This window comes from Ailuropoda melanoleuca, chromosome 15 (genome assembly GCF_002007445.2).
Source record: "Ailuropoda melanoleuca isolate Jingjing chromosome 15, ASM200744v2, whole genome shotgun sequence".
Taxonomy (NCBI): Eukaryota; Metazoa; Chordata; class Mammalia; order Carnivora; family Ursidae; genus Ailuropoda; species Ailuropoda melanoleuca.
In genome coordinates this window covers 36,843,571-36,866,100 of record NC_048232.1, presented here as the reverse complement: position 1 = coordinate 36,866,100, position 22,530 = coordinate 36,843,571, and the positions used below count along the sequence as shown (strand labels likewise).

At 34.3% G+C, this 22,530-nt stretch overlaps 1 pseudogene; it reads left to right on the top strand.

The window, feature by feature from the left end:
- Positions 1-11,284: 11,284 nt before the first annotated feature.
- The window catches only part of LOC105239604, a 175,818-nt pseudogene continuing 164,572 nt past the window's right edge, over positions 11,285-22,530 (top strand).

The following is a 22,530-nucleotide window of genomic DNA, read 5'->3' as shown; positions in this document are numbered from 1 at the left end:
ATATTCTTTAATTCAATAAATTTTGAAATATAATTGAAAATAAATTTATATTAATTTGCTCTTTAACATAATGCAAGTAAAACAATTTGTGTATTTTTGATATATTCTAAATTAGATAATAGGCATACAAAAGCCATTTTCTTCTAGTTAAGTTGAATCTATGACATTTAAAAGTGTATATATATCTATATCATCTCTGTCCATTATAGTATGCAGTTCCAGTCCTTACTTTTTAAAATAAAAATACTTCAGGAACTGTAAAATTAAACAAGCAACCTACTAGAGATAGCAGAAAGTAAAAGAGCAAAGACAAAAAAATACAGTAAAATAGATTGGCAAGTCCCTGTAAAATTGCTGCATGCACAGAACTTTCCAAATTAGACATCATGGTCTTAGGTTAATATATCTGCAACTGCTGACTTAAAGGACATTAGTTCAGGGCTTGATGGATATTTATATCTTCTACAAAAATTATACTTTTTAGAATTAAATGTCAGTCATCAAAACATACCACAGATGTATTTTCTTTTGAAAAGTGAAGCCCAATGATTTAAGACAAAATTTACTTCTTTATTCTTCTTTTAAGTAAGAGAAATTTTCTCAGTAAAAAAGGCATTTCCTGAGCTTATTGAAAATAACTTCTATCTACATAAGATATCTTTCCTAATACACTAAAATCTTACTGAATTATTATACTATGGACAGTAAATACGGATATGTAAGTAAACTTTCACAGTATTTCCGAATGGACTTAGACTAAATTTTAGGCATTCTAAATAGATAAGATATTTTTCCCCTTAATCTTTAAATTAAAATTCAATTTGTAATGTGAAAGTCACTTTTCATAATAAATATCTGTTGTGCACAGAATAATGGCCTCCCAACAATGTCCATGATCTGATCCCAGCAACCTGAGACTATGTCAACTTGTTTGGCAAAAGAGACTTGCAGATGTGGTTAAGGTTAAAGACCTTGAGATGGGGGAGATTATGAAGGATGATCTGAATGGACCCAATTTATCGTATGACCCTTAAAAGAAGGAGAAGGAAGAGGCAGAAGAGTGGGTCAGAGAGAGAAGACATGAGAACCAAGACCATGGGGCAAGAAACATGGTGGTCTCTAACACTGGAAACAGCCTTCAAATGAGAGCAGCAAGAAAATAAAGACCTCACCCTACAGTTGCCAACAAGCCCGAATAAGCAAGGAAACTGAATTCTACCAACAACCTGACTGAACAGAAAAAAATTCTCCCCTAGAGTCTCCAGAATGAAACACAACCCACCAACACCTTGATTTTTAGTCTGGTGAGACCTGCATTAGACTTCTGACCCTCTGTAAGAACTGTAGATAATACATTGGTGATTTAAAGATGACAAACAGGGACGCCTGGGTGGCTCAGTTGGTTAAGCCTCTGCCTTCGGCTCAGGTCATGATCCCAGGGTCCTGGGATCAAACCCCACGTCGGTCTCCCGGCTCGACAGGGTGTCTGCTTCTCTTTCTCTCCCCCACTTGTGCTCTTTCTCATTATCTCTCTCACTATCTCTCTCTCTCTCAAATAAATAAATAAAAATCTTAGAAAAAAATAAAGCTGACAAATAGTTAAGGCTCTTCTACAGTGAACTAGTGAGCGTTAGATGTAGACATCCTGCTGGTGCTGCTTTCACTCTCTCCTCCTCTCATTGGGAGAATCATTTCATGTACAACCTTGGTAGAAGGTTGGAGATTTCAGCTAAATAAAAATTTTTTGAGAATTTGGGATATTTGAAAGTGAGGTCTTAAAAGATAGTTGGTATTTGAAGTAAAAACAAAATAATTCAAAAGAGCTGTCTGACTGTTTAAGTCTCCTATAATTTCTCGCATTTCATAAAGGATCTGGGAGTGAATTTAGAGGTTATCCAGCACAGATGCACCAAGCCACTGGGCGGGAAGGGGAATAGTCCAAAAGCCTGAAAGTAATTAGATAGAAGAGTTCGTGTCACTCCTAGGTAAGCATCCTCTCTTTCTCTATAAAACACTGGCTTCCTATGCAACATCGTATATCTTCCTTAAGAACAGAGGAGAGGAATCAAGGAAAAGATTCTTTATAAAAATTTTATAATGGTCACTCATTGTTGCTGAAAGGATATAGAAATAGAAAGGCTACAGAGAATACTTCTTTAAAATCATTCATTCTAATAGGACTTTGACAAATGACCTAATATTTTGTTCTCTAAGCTCTCATCTAATTCAGTTGCCATAATCTTTTCTAAATGCATTACCCAAGTGGTATAACTGACAATGGTTCATAAAGTTTGTGAATTTAATAGTTATAAATTGCTGTATATTTATTTCTTAAGATAAATTTAAATGAAAGAAGAATCTAGCATAAAGATTGTGTGTTTTAAGAGATATTTAATTGTAACACACTGTCACTCCCTTAATAAGCAAATCATGCTAGCCAATAGCATTTTACGTAGAGTTTCCACTGGGCACAGACCTCAGGGTGGAAAACTGGCTTGACTTAGTGCGTGGTAACATTTGTGTCTTCTAATATCCCTAAAATCTGATAGTTAGAATAGATCTGAGTTTCTCATTTTGATGCTAGGAGATTTACTGGAATAAAAGCATATGATGCATGAAAGAAGAAATGGGTGGGCAAAGAGATGTATGCTCATTTATTTCTTAAATTCATATGTGCTATGGCTGGAATATTGAGCCTGAGCATAAACACCAGCAAGTAAACCATCCTAAAGGTAAGAGCAGAGGCTACAATGTCTGCATTACTAGTGATTTTGCTATGTCCAGGGCCCTGCAATACCCAGTTGAGTTACTACACACTTAACCCAGGGTGCTTTTACAGCTGACAACAGTGGAGGTAGGAACCATGTAGATTCAAAAGGGATTTTTATTCTACATAGGAAGTCTCACAGTTCTCCACTAACTGCAGGGGGGAAAAACTATCAACATTAGTATCTTCCAAGGTACAAAGGAAATTTCAAACTATATTAACTATCAAAATAAGATTTTCAGTATCCTCACTTTCCAGGTCTTAGGGTATCTATAACAAAGTTTTACTTCTCACTCCACACACACTGTAAAGTGAATCAGTTGCAGTGCTCCATGCAGTCATCTGGGACCTAACTCCACTCCAGCTAAGGGTTTGGTCATTCTGCGGGGATTGAGAATGTTCCTTTGGAAACTGCATCCCACAAACCAGTAGTGAGAGAGATTGTTTTGGAAAGTATGAGGGACATTTGAGTGGCCAGCGTCTCTGTTCACGTTTCACTGACTAAAACTTGGTTACTTGGCCCCATATAGATGCAAAGACCCTGGCGATGTAGTCTGAAAGTTTCTAAATAGAGATCATGATATTGATAAAGAACTCTCTGCTCCAGTAAATGTCATTAAATTATTCAAATAAGTAAAATTAGCTCACAAATCAATTCCACATCCAGCAGGTCTTACTCTGCATTCTCTTGATCCTGCATGTATTTCATTACTACAAATATTCTAAATGACAGTGTAATTCCCTGCCATCCACTATTACTAAAACTCAGTATTTGCACTATAAAATGTGCCTATAAAATCAGCTATAATTTTGTTGCCTAATAACTAAAACAGTTGGTGACATCAATAATCCACCTCTAATTCAAATACTATAAGTACTTACTCCTGATATCCCTGAAGATTCAGTTGAACAATTATCCTTGATAAGCAGATTTTTAATCAAGGAAATAAGCATAGTTAATTATGCACATGTGCTTTAAATGATTCTTATTAACTGTGTGCTTCACTTCCCAGCACACAACCCAGGTGTGACATAGCAGTCCTTCCTTTAACTGATACTTGCTGAGATTACAGTTAGACTTAATCCAATTAACAAAGCCATTCTCATGTGAAAAGTGAAAAACTGCTGACAGTTGCAGACTCCCATTAGTGATTTCCTATTGCTGTGTTCTCTAATTACATCCCTCCACTACCACTAAGGTGCCACACAAGGCCAGTAAACAGACAAGGAAATACATTTGAATACAAAAAAAGCTGCTTTCTGATGGAAAATTGTAATCCTACAAGGATCCGTGGTACAATATTAAAGTAGGGATTCCCTTGAAAAAAAATGATTTTTTAAATTTCCCCTCTAACTTATTTTTTTTTTAAATGCTTACTATGGGGAGGAGAAAATTTTCATAAGAAAAAGGAATGGAGAATAAAAATCTGAAATACTGTGGCGTTTTCTAAATTCTACTAGAATGAATTTCATTGAGAGTGCTGGACACATGTAGTGTAATTTATTCTAAATGGGATTACTAGAGTAATTTTTTTAAGATAAGGTGTGCATGTGATAGCTCATAATAGTGAACATAATGCCCTGTTGCTAAAACAAAAAGGGAATTCAAAATGGAATAGTTGGGTTCCTTGCATTATGGTCTTTATAATGTGTTTCACATCTGGTATAAAAGCAATATAGGCTGGGAAATGAGAGTCCCTGCTTTGTATTTAATATAAAATGCTATAATCACAGGTCCACAAGAAAATGTAATCTATGCATGGTATTTTAAGATCTAAAAATCTGAATTTAATATCTGAAAAATATGTTCAAGAGAAACTTAAAAAAAAAAAAAGACTGGCGATTATGGCATCACTTTTATGCCTCTATTAGCCTCCTCTTTTCCTTGACAATCTTCCATGGTAGAGAAATGAAAATTAAGAGGTATACCTTTCTTTATTTTAATTATGTTTTCTCACTGAAGAGCGTAAGCAACCTGAATATACCCATTTTCATATAAACCGTGGGGATTATATTCTTCTCTGCAGATAATTGCGAGTTCTGTCCAATGACTATATTACATTTTCTCAGAAATGTCAATATCAAGGTTCAAATAATCAAATAACAAGAACAGTGGGTGATATTTTGTGAGATGCTAAAGGCAGGGAAGATATAATACATAGATATGGTTTTAGAGAGGTAATAGATAAAGATATGCATATGATCATATATAATCACATAAAATTGTGGATATATCATATATTTACATAAGTAATAATTACATTTAGATATAATCATATATATTTTAATATATATCTAATAATTCACATCTATCTATCCACATCTCAAAGCTTGAAAATGACCTTATTGTGATATTCAATGAGTCACTGCAATACCCTAAGATTTGGTGAGTTGGACTCGATATAAATTAGGAGATGAGAAATACAATTAAAGTAATGAACTTTCCAAAAATGAAACTTTCCCAAAATTATTCTGGGTAATACAATGCAAACAAAGCCGCTGTGAAGGCAGCAAGTTAATTTTACAAACAAAATATGGGAAGTAAAAGTGTTGCCCTTTCTGGGACTGGTGTGTGTGGTTTAGTTGTTCTATGGATATCTAATTGAATGATCCGGAGAATCACATAAAACTCTCACCTAATCAAAATGCAAAATGCATTGATGTGTGATGCAATTAAGCAATAAATTCTAAAGGTACTCATTAAACAGGAATTGAAAATAAATATGATTTTAGGGTCAAGTCCTTTAAAATCTGAGTCAGTGCTAATGTTTAATCCAGCAAAGTTGCAGTAATTATCTCAGCAGTTAAAATTCTATGAAGTTCAAAATATTAGTCTACATATACAATATATCCTCTTGATTGAGGAGAATGCTGCAAAAGTGTTGGTTACCCTTACAGAAACAAAGACAAAACCCAAAACGCCACTCATCCATTTCCATATTAAATTTAGTTTAACTACATGTTACTGGTTTATGCGAGAATTCACATTATATGGTAGAACTTTCATTTTTACTATAAATAGCAATTCTCATAGGATGATAAAAAGTTATGTAAATGGTAACAATTTAAATATCATATAGCTGAGAAAATTAACATTTTTTAATGAAAAAATTCACAATGAGGAAAAAAATCCTTAAGTGTAGTATATTTTATCTTATGCCAGTATATTTTTATTCACTGAAAAATGCTGCTGTTTTGCATGAAATAAAATAAAATAATTAAAAAAGATTCCATCCAAATACATACTTTAAAATAAAAATTTCTTCTCTTAACCAATGGAGGATCAATTTTGCCTCTATCACCTGGTAGATTACTTGACACTACAAGACCTTCTTTACTGCAATGCACATTGAAAAGTTTCACACACACACCTCACACACGTATTCTTTTCTTATATATATAAAGAATTATGGTCATAAAATCATAAAATTTTGGTAAATATTTAGAAATCTTCTTCCAAAGATTCTTAATTTTTTTAAAACTAACCTCAAGGTATTTATTAATAAATTTATTAATGTAATTAAAACTTTCAAATTGTACTAAAGGAAAGTACAAAGAAAATTTGAGAAACATTTAAGAAAAATTTTAGTAAAAAAATGAAATTTCATTAAAGGGAAGTCAATGGAAAAATTAAAATATTTGCTTTTGATATTTGTTTGTGATAGGCAGATTTTAAAATAGAATTTAAAAATGTATTCAATAATGGACACTTTAAAAATTATGTAAAAATGATTTTGAAATTTAGATAATTTTTTTTTTCCTGTTTGGATTGAGTAGAAAAAAAAAAAGTTACTGATTATCCTGACTCGTTCTCTATCCTTGGCCATGTCTCATTTGGCTGAATATAGATCAACTCATACATTCCTAATTGTTGAGAATTTTACAGCATATTATATGATGGCTAGTAAATATAGAAAATACTTAATAATGAAAGGTGAAGATATATTGATGCTATTCCAAAAAGAAGGTGAAATATGTTGAAGATATCAGCTCTAAAGAAATAAAAAAAAATAGAAGTCACATCTTGAGTGGAAGGGTGCAGCTATTATTAGGAAGCAAAATTTTCACCCTAAGCGCTAATCTATGATAAAGCCATTCCTCCATTCATGTGTGTCTACTGATGTTTTTGATGCTGCCCGGAGGTCCTACTCCCCTCACTTACCTGCTTGCTAAAACTTACTACTCAACTTGCCTTTGAAGACCCAGATCAAATAGTATTTCTCTGCCTTTTCCCCTCAACAATCATTGATCCATTTACTCCAGAATCGACCTCTCTTTAATCTATATACTCCATAAAACTTTTCCCGTTATTTGGTTGTCATATTAGCCACAAAGCATTTTTTTTGTCTTTCCACTTAACTATAACTATAGTTTGAGATCCTTAGGATACGACGCAGTTTTTAGACACAGACAGAATTAAATTGAAAATCCTAGCCAGCCTCTTACCAGCTAGTTGACTTTGGACGAGTATGTTAATGTATAGTTTCCTTGTCTGTAGCATTATGATAATAAAATCAGTCTCACATGGTGGTGGTTTTATACTAAGTGAAATAAGTCAGACTGAGAAAGACAAATACCATATGATTCCACTTAAAAATGGGATCAAAAAAATGAATAAACAAACAAAAAGCAGAACCAGACCTATAAAGAAAGAACAAATGATGGTTGCCAGAGGGGAGAGGGGCAGAGAGTTGGGCAAAATGGGTGAAGGAGAGAGGGAGATACAGGATTTCAGTTATGGACTGAGTGAGTCACAAGAATAAAAAGCAGACCAAAGGAATAGTCAAGGATACTGCAATAACAATGTAGCTACACTTGTGGTGAACATAGCATAATGCATGAACTTGTCACATCACTGAGTAGTACTCCTGAAACTAATGCAACATTGTGTGTCAACTATACTCAGAAAGAAAGGGAGAGAGAGAGAGAGAGAGAGAGAGAGAAAGAAAGGGAGGCAGAGAAGGAGGGAGGGAAGAAAAAGAGGCAGATTTAGGAATTATACTACTAACATGAACAAGGTACCCAACGGGGGATTTAAAATTAGTGATACAGCTATATGGAGGGGTGATGAGAACGGAGGGAACAGCAGCTAGTCAGCAAAAATCCTTTATGTTACCAAGTCAAGAAATAGTAATAAAAGCATATTATTAAGGGGGAAAGGAGGTAACCAATAGACAGATATGCGTAAAAGGTTTTGCCTCTGGCTTAGAGAACTGAGTTGAAAAGGATGGGCAGGACTTTACTGCTTTCATTATATTCCCATTTTTAAAGCTATGTATGCATGCATTGTTTTGATTAAAAATTAAAACATAAAGGCACCTGGGTGGCTCAGTCAGTTAAGCATCCAACTCTTGATTTCAACTCAGGTCATGATCTAAGGGTTGTGAAATCAAGCCCTGCCTCAGGCTCCGGGCTTAGTGGGGAATCTGCTTGAGATTCTCTGCCTTTCCTTTTCCCTCTCCCTCCACCCCTCACCGCACTCACATTGTCTCTCTCTCAAATAAATAAGTAAATCTTAAAAAATATTAAAACATAAAAAGAGAAAGACAGGATTGCAAAAAGATTCTCAATTCTGAGTACTTCTAAAGCTTACAAAATAAAAATCCTTTACTATGGAAAAAAAAAAAAAGATTTAGATACCATAGGGAAGCTGCTTAAGGTGATGCTTGGCATAACATAAAAGAGCCTCCTGATGCAACTCCCTCACACTTATTTGTTCAAACTGAAATGCCCAGAACATCAATCACTCAGTAAGCACTGAGTACTCTCTTTCATTCTATCTATCTTCAAGTCAGAGCACCAAGGAAGTGTCTGACACACTGTAAAAAAATAATTGCACTGAATTGAATTATGTGTATTTTTTTTTTGCTGGTCTAATTTGAATAACTCATATTATAAAATAATACAAAAGTTAAAAAGATGAAAAATAAAATGAATAATCATACCATTGTCCTCAAGCATCACATGCAAATGGACACACATTTGCATATATGTACATGCATACATACAATGCCTTTTTTCTGTATTTTTTAATTTTTTATAAAAGTGGATTATATGTACTATCATTTATAATATGATTAAATACACAATATCATAGTATATATATTATACTATTTATATATCATATATGTATAATTTTTAAATACACAATTAAATATATAATTGAAATATATGCTATATGACGTATGCTGTTTTATGTATATACACACATTTTAGCCTACACTTTTCACCTCAATATTATATTCCAATCATTTACATGGTTAAATATAGTAAGACACATTATTTATAATGCTTGAATACTATTGTATTAAGTGATGTACTATCATTTATTTAACCATTCCACTGTTTTGGTGAGATAAATGGATAACTTTGTTAAGGCTTTGTCTCTAAAATTTAACATATTCACATTTGCTCCCCAAATTAATGTTTTCCCTCCACATAATCATATTTTTTTCTTTTTTATGTTTATTTAATGTTTCGTTTGCTTCTCTTTTTTGAGGAAAGTGTGGACCATACTAAAAACTTAAAGTGTATTTAAGGCACCTGGGTGGTTCAGTGGGTTAAATGTCCCACTCAAGCTCAGGTCATGATCTCAGGGTCCTGAGATTGTGCCTGTGTTGAGTTCCACGCTCAGCAAGATGTCTGCTCGAGATTCTCTCTTTCCCTCTCCCTCTGTCCCTCCCCCCACTTGTGCTTGTGCTCTCTCTAAAATTAATAAATAGCTTAAATAAAATCATTTAAAAATGCTTAAAGTGTATTTAAAACTTAAATAAGACCTCTTTTGTTAAATTAAATTTAAATAATGTTGATAGAGATACACTGAGCAGATAACACACAAGAAATATCAGACTCATAAAAAGCTATTTTAAGTTTTGAGGAAATTGCTGTAATCACATGCAAAGACATAAAGCCAATCAACACACAGTCATCAAAATGACTGGTTTACCTACTGAGTATTTTATGAATTCAAAACACTGTAGCTGTTACTAAAGAGATGTGACAGAAGTAATGTCATTTGGGTTATAGATTCATCCTGTTATCTTATTAACAGTTTTATAATTTATTTTAATTTTCCTTTTTTGTCATTTTTCTTCCTTTCAAAAATTCACTTTTAATACATTTTTTCCTTACTAATTTACGAAACACCTCATAAAGGGTTTTATTTTTTTTATTATTTTTTAAAGATTTTATTTATTTATTTGACAGAGATCGAGACAGCCAGTGAGAGAGGGAACACAAGCAGGGGGAGTCGGAGAGGAAGAAGCAGGCTCATAGTGGAGGAGCCTGATGTGGGGCTCGAACCCATAACGCCGGGATCATGCTCTGAGCCGAAGGCAGACGCTTAACCGCTGTGCCAACCAGGCGCCCCTCATGAAGGGTTTTAAATAAGAATATCATTAATAGAAATGAGTAACTGTAAATGTATACACCAACATCTCTGGATTTTTGTTTCTACTATCAGCCTGATATTCTCAGACCAATTTCCTCTTTATTCATCTATTTAAGCCTACATAGTCAATATTTTTCTAATTTCTATCTGGATAAAATAACGCCATAAATAAACAAGGGTGCTTGAGACACATTAATGACAAATCAGACTAAGAGCTCGAAGTGCAGTAGCTTACTATAATTTTTATTTTCTTTTGTGGTTATAGGTACTAATTTCATTTTAAATAATACAGATAATGCTAACTAAAGAACATGCTATTTTAACAATGACAATGAAAAAATCCTAAAAGCAACCAAAAAAAAAAAAAAAACCACAAAAAAATGGAACATCTGTTAGACATTGCTCTCCCGGCAGAGAGGAAACTGATAACAGAGCTGGAAATTTGGAAACAAAAACTCTTTATTGGTAAAAGTTTGAGAGGTTCAAAGTTGACCAGGTTTCCTTCTAAGACTGACACTGTGTGGGAAAACATTAAGAAACAGAAACTTGAATTATGCATTTGCTGTAACTGGCTGAGTTCATCCAGGTATCAGAGGAAAGAGTTGAGCTCAGACAAGACTGAGCAAGTTTCCAAGCAAATAATGAAAGCTAATAGAAAGAATCTGAAATCTTGCAGCATCCAATATTTGAAAAGTTAACTACTTCCAGTACTCAAAAGTGAAAGAGTGACTGAAAGAATTCGGATAGTCGAGGCCTGTTAAGATCTATACCTGCAGAGTTCGATTAAGAGTGGTGCCTTCCCCGTCCAAACCTGGTCTTTCAGGTGCCCTCAAGGTACCCATTTTTTCCCTTTTTTTCTTCTTTTTTGAGACAAATAACCAAGGGAGTTAAAAACAGAGAAATAAATGAGTTTTCGAAGTTTCATCTGGAAAGGATCTTTAGTGTGGTTATTGGGTGACTGAGCCAACTAGAAATAAATAGATCTCAAGACCACTAAGTTTTTAAGGAAATCATGTTGTCAAATAAATTACTGACTTGAAAAAGCCTTGAATATTTGAATCTTAAAACAACCCTTGGATCCCAAAACTTTAAAAAACAGTAAGCCTCTGTAAGAGGGTTCATCAAACATGTCTATGGAGGAAAAGAGATACAGGAAAGCCTCTCAGACTGTTGAGCCTGAAACATGGACAACAGAGGGAGGAATTCCTCCTCGAAAGCAGAATCAAGGGGTTCCCAAGGAACATTCCCATGGCCATAAAAGAAGGATCAACCTGACAGAGTTTGTCTTTGAGATATTGTGGATTTTAATAGAACCAGTGTCACTTTCTAATGAAAGTGTTTGCTGTGGTTGTGCTTTCCCTGTGCCACCAATAGGCATGAGCATACGTGGGTCTGTGGTGGGGAGGGTAGAAACAGATAACTGATTTTCCCTCACAGAACACCAGATGATACGTAGCTGCACTGAACATGAGGAAGGAAGTAAGTGCACACTGGACTTCTTGATTTTTGAGCTGAAAAAAATAACTATATAGGACTGTGGATTATTTGTTTGGGAAAGAGCATGAGGGTGTGGCAAGTATCTGCATGTTGAATTTTGTTAGCCAGAGGGAGAAGCGCCCAGAGACAATGTGTTCTCTACCAAAGATTTATGCTCTTTCTTAGTGTCACCTTGCTGGGGTACAGCTTCCCAGAAAAAGATTACTTTTTTCAACACACCTTGTCTCTTGGGGACTCACATGAATAATGTACTCATTTGCCAAGAAGAGAAAGCATAGGTGGGAAAGAATATTGGTGTAGAGGGTGAGTGAATCAAGATAGCTATTTTGAACAGGTTTAGTTTGAGATGGCTATTAGGTATCTGGGTGGAAATGTCAATGTCAAATATGCAGTTAAAGATACTGTTTTAGAGTTTTCCTCATTAAAATCCTTTGGCTTCTTAATGTTTATTAAGGCAAACTCCTTAGCCTGATGTCAAGGGAAGTACTAAGGTCATGCTTGGTTTCTTTCGCTATTTTTATAGCTAGTATTAGAACTCTATCATTTTGGAAACCATTTGCCCTAATGGCAAGCGCCATTTTCTAGAAAGGAAGGAAACGTATAGCATAACGGCTCAAGACGATGTAGTCAGGATGTCTGGATTTATATTTTGTTGTGAAACTTTTTAGGTGTGTAACAATAACAGTTCCTTCAAAGTTTATTTCTTCCTGTGTAAAATGGCATAAACACTTGTCAACTTGATGTAAGGATTAAATGAGCTAACATATTTAATATGGCTTAATATGTTAATCATAGAAAGTGCACGAAATGTCATTCGAAATTAAACAACGTTAATTCTGATAGGTATATTTTTTTGAAGATTTTATTTATTTATTTCAGAGGAAGAGAGACAGAGAGAGCGAGCATGAACCAGCTAGGGGGAGAACCTGTGGGTGGGGGAGAGCCAGAGGAAGAAGCAGACTCCCCGCTGAGCAGGAAGCTGGACATGGGGCTCTATGCTAGGGCCCTGGGATCATGACCTGAGCCGAAGGCAGACCTTTAACCAACTGAGCCACCAGGTGCCCCTCTGATAGGTATGTTGGTCACTCCTCTCTCTATTGTGCAAAAATTCAGTACTAAATCACATTGCATACTTCTGGAGCAAATGGTTCACGGCTTGAGGAGTGATAGCTTAATGCTATCATATTTTATTACAATGCCCAATGAGTTTTCTTTTAAAACCATGATATCAAACTCCTAGATATATTTTTAAATTGTAAGGGATATCTCAAAACCATAATCTTTTAAAAATGAAGTTATTTTTGCTAAATACTTTTCCTTGACAGAAAATAATAAAATATGCTTATACTCTACCTATTTACATAATGTTGTGAAATATTCCTACAGTTTAGACGATTAATTTTGATGAAGGGAATAACAAGAAAATGGAGTTTCTTGCCTTTTTTTTTTTGAAACTATTAACTACCATCAATCTCTTAGCTTTCAATTCAAACTAAAACTCTTTTTCATAGCTATCTCATGGATACTGGCAAATCTTTAAGGTTTATTCTCATTTTCATTTCACAACGTAAGGAGTATAATCTGTGGAATTCTGCCCTAAAATTTAATATCATAACAAATACTTGGTTTTAATGAAAAGTTGAAGTAAAGGAAATTCTCACCTGACTTTTCTTTCCTGTTTTCCACTCTAAGTGGTGATTTTTAATAATATCACTCTTTTATACAATACATCAGAGTTTATAGGAACATTCCACATATATTTAAATGACATCAAGTTATTAGCTCATACATTTAATTTCCTTACTACTAGAATGACTAAATGCTTTCATCTGGCAACCTTGCCTATAACTGGTTTCTATGTGGCATATTTCTAATGATGAGAGATTAAAAAATTATTTTCAGGTGTTGTCTTCCCCAGAAAAAGTTCTCACCACACATAAAAATGTCAAGACGACCCATTTAAAATTAGTCCAACTTCCAAAAATAGATTATAAATGATCCATGTATATATAAAGCTCCTAAATGTAATAAGCAGTGCTATTCACTGGGAACATTTTGATACTTCAACATTTGGCAAACAGAGGCAACAGATTTTAAATCTACTTGCAGTTTTGATGATTTTTAAATCTGGCCAAATTTGCTAAAGTCACTCAATAAACGAACTATTGAGAATGTATTTCATGCACATAATAAAAAGGCAAAATTCCAAAGCAAACAAACAACAACAAATATATGCCCAGGCAGGTGTTTCCTAAAGTTTATTAAGAGAAGCAGGAATGGTACAGATGCTCTGGGAACATTCAAAGATAAACATACACTGTTGCCTCACTTTCAACAGGAAAGAGTCAAGCAAAACTGTCTCATTTTCCTACTCTGCATTCTAAATCTCTGGTGAACTAGAAATTCTACAAGCATAAATTCTTCCCAATTAATCCTAATACAGATTGCAGTAGTTACCCTACCTCCTCCGTAATGGCAAAACTGCCAGTCAAGACTACTTGATCCTTGTAAAAATGAAAGAAAAACAAACTAGTGTTGACATTTGGTAAAGCACAAAGGAAAAAGAAAAAAAAATTTCCTTAATTACAAAGTATTTAATTACTTTAATTAATAAGCACAAATATTTCATACTATACAAGATATAACGTGATTGAATCAAGTCATTTAGACAAAGATAGGCCTGCACAAGTATGAAGGGTACCCATTAAGTACTTCCAGAGGTGTATGGAACTATAATCCTGGTTGCATAATTATACATGATAACAAGTGTTACTAGTTCAAGTCTGGGGATTTGCAGTGAACTTTAATACATATATCGTATTCAATCATTTATTCATATATTCGGCATATATTTACTGAGTACCTACTATATAAGTTTGAAGCTGAGTTGGAAATAAAGATTTGGTGATATTAGCACATAGATAGTTGTTGAGATCAGACAAGTGGTTGAGTACTTCCCAGGAGAGTACGTATTTAGGATGATAAAAAGAGTAGGTTGACCAAGACACTGAAAAATGCTAATATTAAAGATTTAGGTAGAGAGATGGAATTGTTGGAAAGGAGAAAAGGTGACAAATGAGTATGGAGTTTCAGTCATCAAGGGTATTAAGAGTATAAGAAAGGGGGTAAGCATCAAATGATTAAGAATTTTCAGTAGAATAAAGACTAAGTTTGGACTTCACAATTTTAAACTGGCTGCTGATATTGGCAAAGTACTTATTTGTTATGATTTATAATTAGATACGGATAATATATATTTACCACCAAGAAAGCTAGTAAACCAGCCTTCAAACAATCTGTATATCATCCATTGGACTTGCTGATCGGTTCAGAAATAAGCATGTGATCTAAGTTCCATCCAACAGAGATCTTCTAAGGTATTTTCAAACAGGACCAATGAGAAAATAATTATTCCTATTCTCGTGGAGATGAGAGCCATAGGAGACGTGACATATTGATTTTTAAAATGGCCAGAAACCATCATCCCTCCTAATAATCACACTTTNCTTTTTTTTTTTTTTTTTTTTTTTTTTTTTTTTTTTTTTTGGGCAATGTGACTTTCCAATAAGAAAAGAAAGATATTTTACCCCCATTTGAATTAGGCTGGCTTTATAACTTTCTTTAGCAAATATAATGTGGAGGAATAGATGGTGTGCCATTATGATCCTAGGACTAAAGAGGCCCTGCACATTTCTACTCCCTTTACTGGATGCCTGCCTCTATGAAAGCAAACCTGGATAGCTTGTTGGATGATGAGAAAGCATGCAGAAGGGAATCTAGTTGCTCTAGGCAACAGCAAACCAACAAAATCATCAGATACAGAGTTCAGAACTTCCCTGACTGACCTACAGGTCACTGAAGATACATGATGATAACCAGCTGAGATTAGAAGAAAAAAAAAAAAACACAACAAGTTCTCAATTAAGTTTAGTAAAATAATTGCTGATGGTCAAATCATGCTTTGGACATGAAATACATCCCCAATTATTGAGTGAATATGGCTTTTTTTTAGTGCCATAAACCCCAGGAAGATTCTCAGGGGATTCTAAAGTGTTTTTAAGAGTAATATGTGGAGAGACATTACCAGTTTGGATCGAGGTTGACTGAGAAAATATAGAATGAAAAACAACCTTTGGAGCCCCAGAGTTCTACTGGCAGGACGCAGACTGAGAGAGCTGCTCAGCTGTAAGCATATGGCACTTTTAATATAAAAGGAAAGATGATGTAGAGGGAACCAAGAGCCAAGAGAGTGGAGACAGAGACAGAATATTTCTCCCCAAGCCTTGAGATCTAATCAAGAAACTTTCTTAACTGGATTTCAGAATTGCTATGAACCAAGGACTACTTTGTGCCACTCATTTCCCCCCTTTTAACAGGAATGCCAGTGCTACATATCGAATACAGATGTGTGTGAAAAAATACAGATGACTTATCTTTTTAATTTTGTAGGCCTCCAGATAAAAACAAATGATACATGAGGAGCTGTATATAAGGAATTACATAGGAGGAGCTTCATTCATACGTGGACATGACCCACATGACAAGTTCCACATTCTGAGTTAATATTGTAATTTTTATTTCCTTTGGGAAAGTGTGAGCGTATTTTGAACATGGCAGAGATGTGCATCATTGGGAGCCAGAGGGCAGATTGTTTCAAGTATCCTCTAAGATCATCGAAGATTTTGACTTCCTGGGATGCATACCCTGTACAATTTCCTCTCCTAATTTATGCATTAGACCCAGTGACTGAAGATTAGATGATAAAAATAATACGGATTCTCTCTTGGGTGAGCTCTCTCATTCCCTTACTCTCTCTCTCTGATCACTCTGGGGATGTCAGCTGCCATACTGTGAAACAGCCTTGTGGAAAAACTACATAAAGAGAGCGAGGCCTGCTAGTAACCATGTAAATGAACTTGGAAGTGGATACCCCAAAGTTGAGCCTTCAGAGGAAACTGCAGCCTTGGTGGACAGCTTAAATGCAGCTTTATGATGGACCTTGTACCTGTAGAATTGAGCAAGTTATGCCCAGCTTTCTGACACACAGAAACTATGAGCTAATAAATGCTTGTTGTTTTCAACCACTAAATTTTGGAATAATTTATTCACTTTAATTGGTAACTAACTGGATATTTTATTCCCCCTAATTTTGAAACTAAAAATCATGATTAACAAAGGGAAATAAGACTGAAAGAGAATAGTAATGTTAGTTATGAGTGGTTAGTCATTATTAACTGCAATCATTATTAATTTTCTTTCTTGGTATTAAATCTATCTTAAAAATTAACATAAGAATACTCTTTCAGTAATTTTAGACTAAGGTTTTCGTCTCAACCAGGTAGTAATAGAATTCTGATGATTTATATTCTTTTTCTTGTCACTAAATAATGGATTATAACAATGCTCCCAATATTTCCAGTTGTGAATGTAATAAAATATGCTTAATGCAATTTAAACTCCATGAACATTTAGATCACATAAGTATTGGTTTTACTCATCATTGTAACTGATAATTATAGTACATGTAAGTACATCATAATTTCTGTTTGAAAATTGAATGTATGTAACTGTGCACTAATAAAAAAGTGTCATGAGAAAAGAACTGCAATATGGAATTAGCTTCAAGTCAACATTTTGAAAATATTTCATCTGAACTGTTGTATATAGTGCAGTAATTCCCAGTTTTTTAAAAGGAAGACATATTTATAATGACAATAATTTATGTGATAATAGTTACTCTATTCAGTTATTCAGCTCGTAATTATGTTTAATATTCAGATAGATGGCTGAATATCTTAGAGTAACTCCATACTTTTCATGAAAACTAGAGATCCATAGTCAATAGGTCAGCAATCACTGTTCCTTGGAACTCTTTGCAGTCAGAAGCATGGAATCCAAAATAAGCTTTTTTTTTTTTTTAGATTTTTATTTATTTATTTATTTGACAGAGATAGAGACAGCCAAGCAGGGGGAGTGGGAGAGGAAGAAGCAGGCTCATAGCAGAGGAGCCCAATGTGGGGTTCGATCCCACAACGCCGGGATCACGCCCTGAGCCGAAGGCAGACACTTAACCGCTGTGCCACCCAGGTGCCCCCAAAATAAGCTTTTCTAAAATATTTTTCAAGAGTGTCTTTACATTATCTTGAATATGTCATTCAAATTTAACTTAAGCTTTGAAGAGATAGCTACACTGATAATCTGGAAGTTCTCCTTCAGTTCTGGACTGAAGTTTTCCTTCACCAGGATACTACAGATAAGGAACGAGGCAGATTTTTTTCCCCCACATGTTCCACAGGGTCTTACTTGAACATTATGATTACTACTCCAGCTTTCATTCCATTATACTGCAGGCATTTAGTTGATTAGGATTGATCCTATTCCCAGCTCCTGTATTGGACTCTAAGTCAATAGGAGCATTCTAATCCTATCCTAGAAATTCAGGAAGTTCAAGTCTCAGCCAACCAGATGGAATTTCTCTACTCTACAAGGGAGGCCTATTAGTGCCAAGGCTCAATATTTGTTTCTACAAATTTTGAGACACAATCTCTCTTTAAACAATGCAGACATGAAACTGGAAACAATAGCAGCCACGTTTCCATGTTGAGGGATGTGATCTTGAGGAGCTAAGATGTGCAGAGCTAAGATAATCACATGTAAATGAAACTAGATGTCTGATCAAACCTGACCAGAACTCTATCTCTGAATGTCTTAATCACTGAGACAATAAAACTCATTCATAGCTTAAGCCAGTTAGAGTTGTCTTTTATAGTATTTGAAAATATTGAAATTGTGAAAAGGTCATTGTGAGAAACAAATGAAAAAAGTTTTTTAAACTTTAATACACTGTTTGTTAAATAACGTTTACCATGTCATAACTAAAGATAGAAAAGTCTTATGTAGGGGGACCTGGCTAGCTTAGTTGGTTGAGCATCTAATTCTTGGCTTTGACTCAGGTCATGATCTCATTAATCATGGGAAGGAGCCCCCAGTCAGGCTCTGTGCTCAACAGGAGCCTGCCTGAGATTCTTTCCCTCTGCCCCTCCCCCAATATGCACACATGCTCTCTATTTCAAATAAATAAATAAATAAATCTTTAAAAAAAGAAAGAAAGAAAGAAAAGTCTTAGGGAAAAGCAGTTGGCTTGTTAGAAGAACCGATCTCTACTGAGCAATTAATATATGCCAAGCATTATGCTAAATATTTCACCTTCATCTTTTCAATTTAAACTCTTAACAGTTTGTGAATTAGGTGTCAATTAACTAACGGTAATAAGTGAAATCTAAAATTAAACTGTTAGTAAGCATCAGAACTAGGATATAAATGGATATCTTCCTCATTTCAAACTCTATTTACTTTTCACCACACCACAATCCCACAAAATCGGTATTACAGATATCTCCCACTGTACTTACAGGTTATGTTTCTATATGCAAATATGCATATGAGCATATGCATATGTGGGTTGATACATACTTGCTGACACTATGAACATAGAGTATGGCATTAGATTCTTCACTTACAAAAGATGACATACACATTTTATACATTTACAGAAAAAAGTGGGTGAATAATTTGAAGGTACACATAATTTATTGGTCTTTTGCTTGTGCTCCAAATAGGTTAAGTTACTAACAATGAAATAATTTGGTTTAAATAGCTAACTCATACTCCTCCAAAGACTTTATCTCAACAGCTTGACATTCAAAGCTATTGATGACTGTACTTGCATCATATCAAAACCACTTTTATAATTGCTTTTAACCAATTTTCCTGTATTTGTCATTGTTCATCATATCCTCTCTTAGGTCTAAAGAAATAGTAATAATACCCTGCCCTTCACTGTTTTTTTTCTCATACTTTACAATTTCCATGTATATTTTGCCATTTACTATTCATGACATCCTGTTGCAGAGTTATGACGAATTTTTTTTACCTTCACTCATTTAACACGTAGGAAACAACAGGCATTGTGAAAAATCAAGTGTCATAAGCTAATTCCTGATAGCTCCATTATTAGAATGAAATTATAATTGTTAAATATATCCCAGTTTAGGGTTTCTTATATGACAGAAATATGTTTGTCCTAGCTTTTTCTTTATAACTCTCCCTTCTCCCATTATTTGAAGCCACAGTAAGCAATGAGACCACCTCATAGTGGTCCCACTGTTCCATTAGTATATTTGCATTATTATAATTTATATATATTTGCATAATTACATATTTCCATTGGTATATTTTGGACTCTGTTATATCACAGAATGAAACAATGTTTGGAGTCATGAGAAAAACAAGTGAAATAAACACACTTCAAACCGCATGATAAAATTCAGTATCCACTCACACTTAACATGTAGGATACATATATTTGAAGCCTCTAGAATAAAACAGTTCTCAATTTTAACTGTGCCATTCCTAACAGCAGTCCACACTCTTAAGAAAATCCTGAGGGAATTCTTCTGTGGCATCTCTTCAGGGGTAACTCGTTCCATTTTTACAAAAGGCATGGACTTAACTGCATCTTTTTTCCATAATGACTACTTAATTTTTTTAAGAATTGTAACACACTTTCATTAAGTTCATGATGGTTGGGGTTGTCTATAGAGTGTCCCTCCTATCCTCAGTGTCAGTTACAGACGCTCAACCGTGGTTCAAAAGCAAATGATCCTCCTTCTGAAATACAGTCAGAAGGTCAACAGTAGCCTAATGCTACCTCACAGCCCTTATGCCACTCACCTCACTTCATCTCATCAAGTAGGCATTTTATCTCTCATATCCTCATCATCGTAAGAAGCACGAGTACCACACAAGAAGATATTTTGATAGAGAAAGAGACCACATTCACACAGCTTTTTCACGGTATATTGTTGTGACTGTTCTACTTTAGTATTAGTTACTGTTGTTAACCTCGTACTGTGCCTGATTTATAAATTAAACTTTATCATTCATACACAAATAGGAAAAAATAGTACATATAGGTTTTGGTACTATCGGTCCTTTCAGGCATCCAGTGGTGATCTGGGAACATATACCCCGTGGATAAGAGGGAACTACTGTATAGCAAGGCAAAGGTTCCCACATCAACATCCAATAACTTCTTTTCAAGCTTATCATCAATAGTTGCCATTGATGAATAAACATTCATTATAAAAAATGGATACGGTTAGGTTGTTTTACTTATGTTTGCTGTTAGAGCACTTGTAATGGATTGCTATTGCCAGGTGCTTCCATTAAACAGAGTTCATTCTCTTAAAAGCACAGAGAAGGGTCAGAATTGTTGACAAGAGATGTTTAATAATCCCCTATTATCTCTTTTTAATTCAAAAATTTACTCTCTGTGATATACTAAAAAACTTGCCTTATAGATGGATGTATTATTTATAAAAGAAAGAAATATTAGGGTTATTACATGTATTCAGATTTTATTGAATTTGCAATAAATTTCTACAAGATCAGAATTTGCCAAAGATTACACATATGGATTTTTCCATAGAACATTCCCAAATAAGAGTCAAAATTTTGTATTAAAATAAGGGAATAAGTAACGAACTGAGGTGAGATAGTCTTGGTATGAGGCAGCATGTGGTAGCATTAGAGTTTGGACATAAAATACAGAAAGTGATTTTTTTTTTAGAGGGTATTATCTAAAAACACAGAGGAAATCAGTGTGGAACGAAATTTCAGATTGCAATTTATCCAAAGTTATAAGGGCCATGTATGGAAAAGAAAACTTTAAGCAGGACTCACTTATATATTCAAATTAGAAACCCAATTAGAATAAAAGACAGGCAAATGGTAGAAAAACACTCAACACCTTGAGTTTATACACGACAGAAAATGTGTCACAGTGTAAAAGCAAATGATCTGATTAGCTTTTCTGCAAAAGAATGATGAAAGAGTTGAACCTATTAAAAGTGAAATAAATAATGATGGAATTATTTATTAAAAGTATATGATTACTAATTCATAATCAATTATATACAATAAGTATGTTCCAAGCTCCTGCTAGTTTTCTTAAGTATAGAGGTATTATCTTTAATTGTTAAAACAACTTTGTAAGGTAACATTACAATATTTTTTCCATGTGGGGAACTAAGGTTCAAAGAAGTTTAGTAACAGGCCTAAGGCATTATAATTAAAAATTAATAAAATGCAGTTAATCATGTTCTTTCTTATCTTATTCATGCTTTAACATTGGTGTCTTCTGTAGCAGACAGCCAACCCCAAGAGTAGAACTTAAACTATAATACCAGATTTCCCTTATAATTTGCACTTTCCTCAATATCCCAACTCTTGCCTGCATCCATTGCCTAGAAATATTTCAAGGCATTAAATAAAGCAGAACTGCATTTAGCACCATTAATTTCTGAATTGATGCATGGTATCAAAATTTATTTCCTCATTATCAAATTCTAACTCCAGAATTTCTATCAAGAGTAGAATTTCTACTTATAGTAGTAGCTGAAGTTGTGGATGTTTTTTCCTTGACCTGCAATATGCTTTCTTCTAAACTTTTCTATGACAAATGTTAGGATCTCTGACACACAGCTCTGATTTTTCAAGGCTTAGTAAACACTCTGCCCTCATGTGCTTCTCAGCCTACTTCACTCAATCTGAAACCTACTGAACGTACACAATGGCTGGCAGTTTCAAAAGGGAGATTTTTGTCTTCCTTTCTCACAGGGGATTTTGTCTCCGTATTCTGCCAAGAAGTTAGACATTTTAAACTTCCACAGACATCGTTCTTTGAAGGCTTTCCATGGTACCTTTCCTCTACCCAATGTTTGTGTTTTGATTGGTTTAATTACATTAAATTTAGAATCCTCCAAAATCTTGCTTTTTTTAAATTATATAAGCTAATTTCTCCACTCATTTTTTT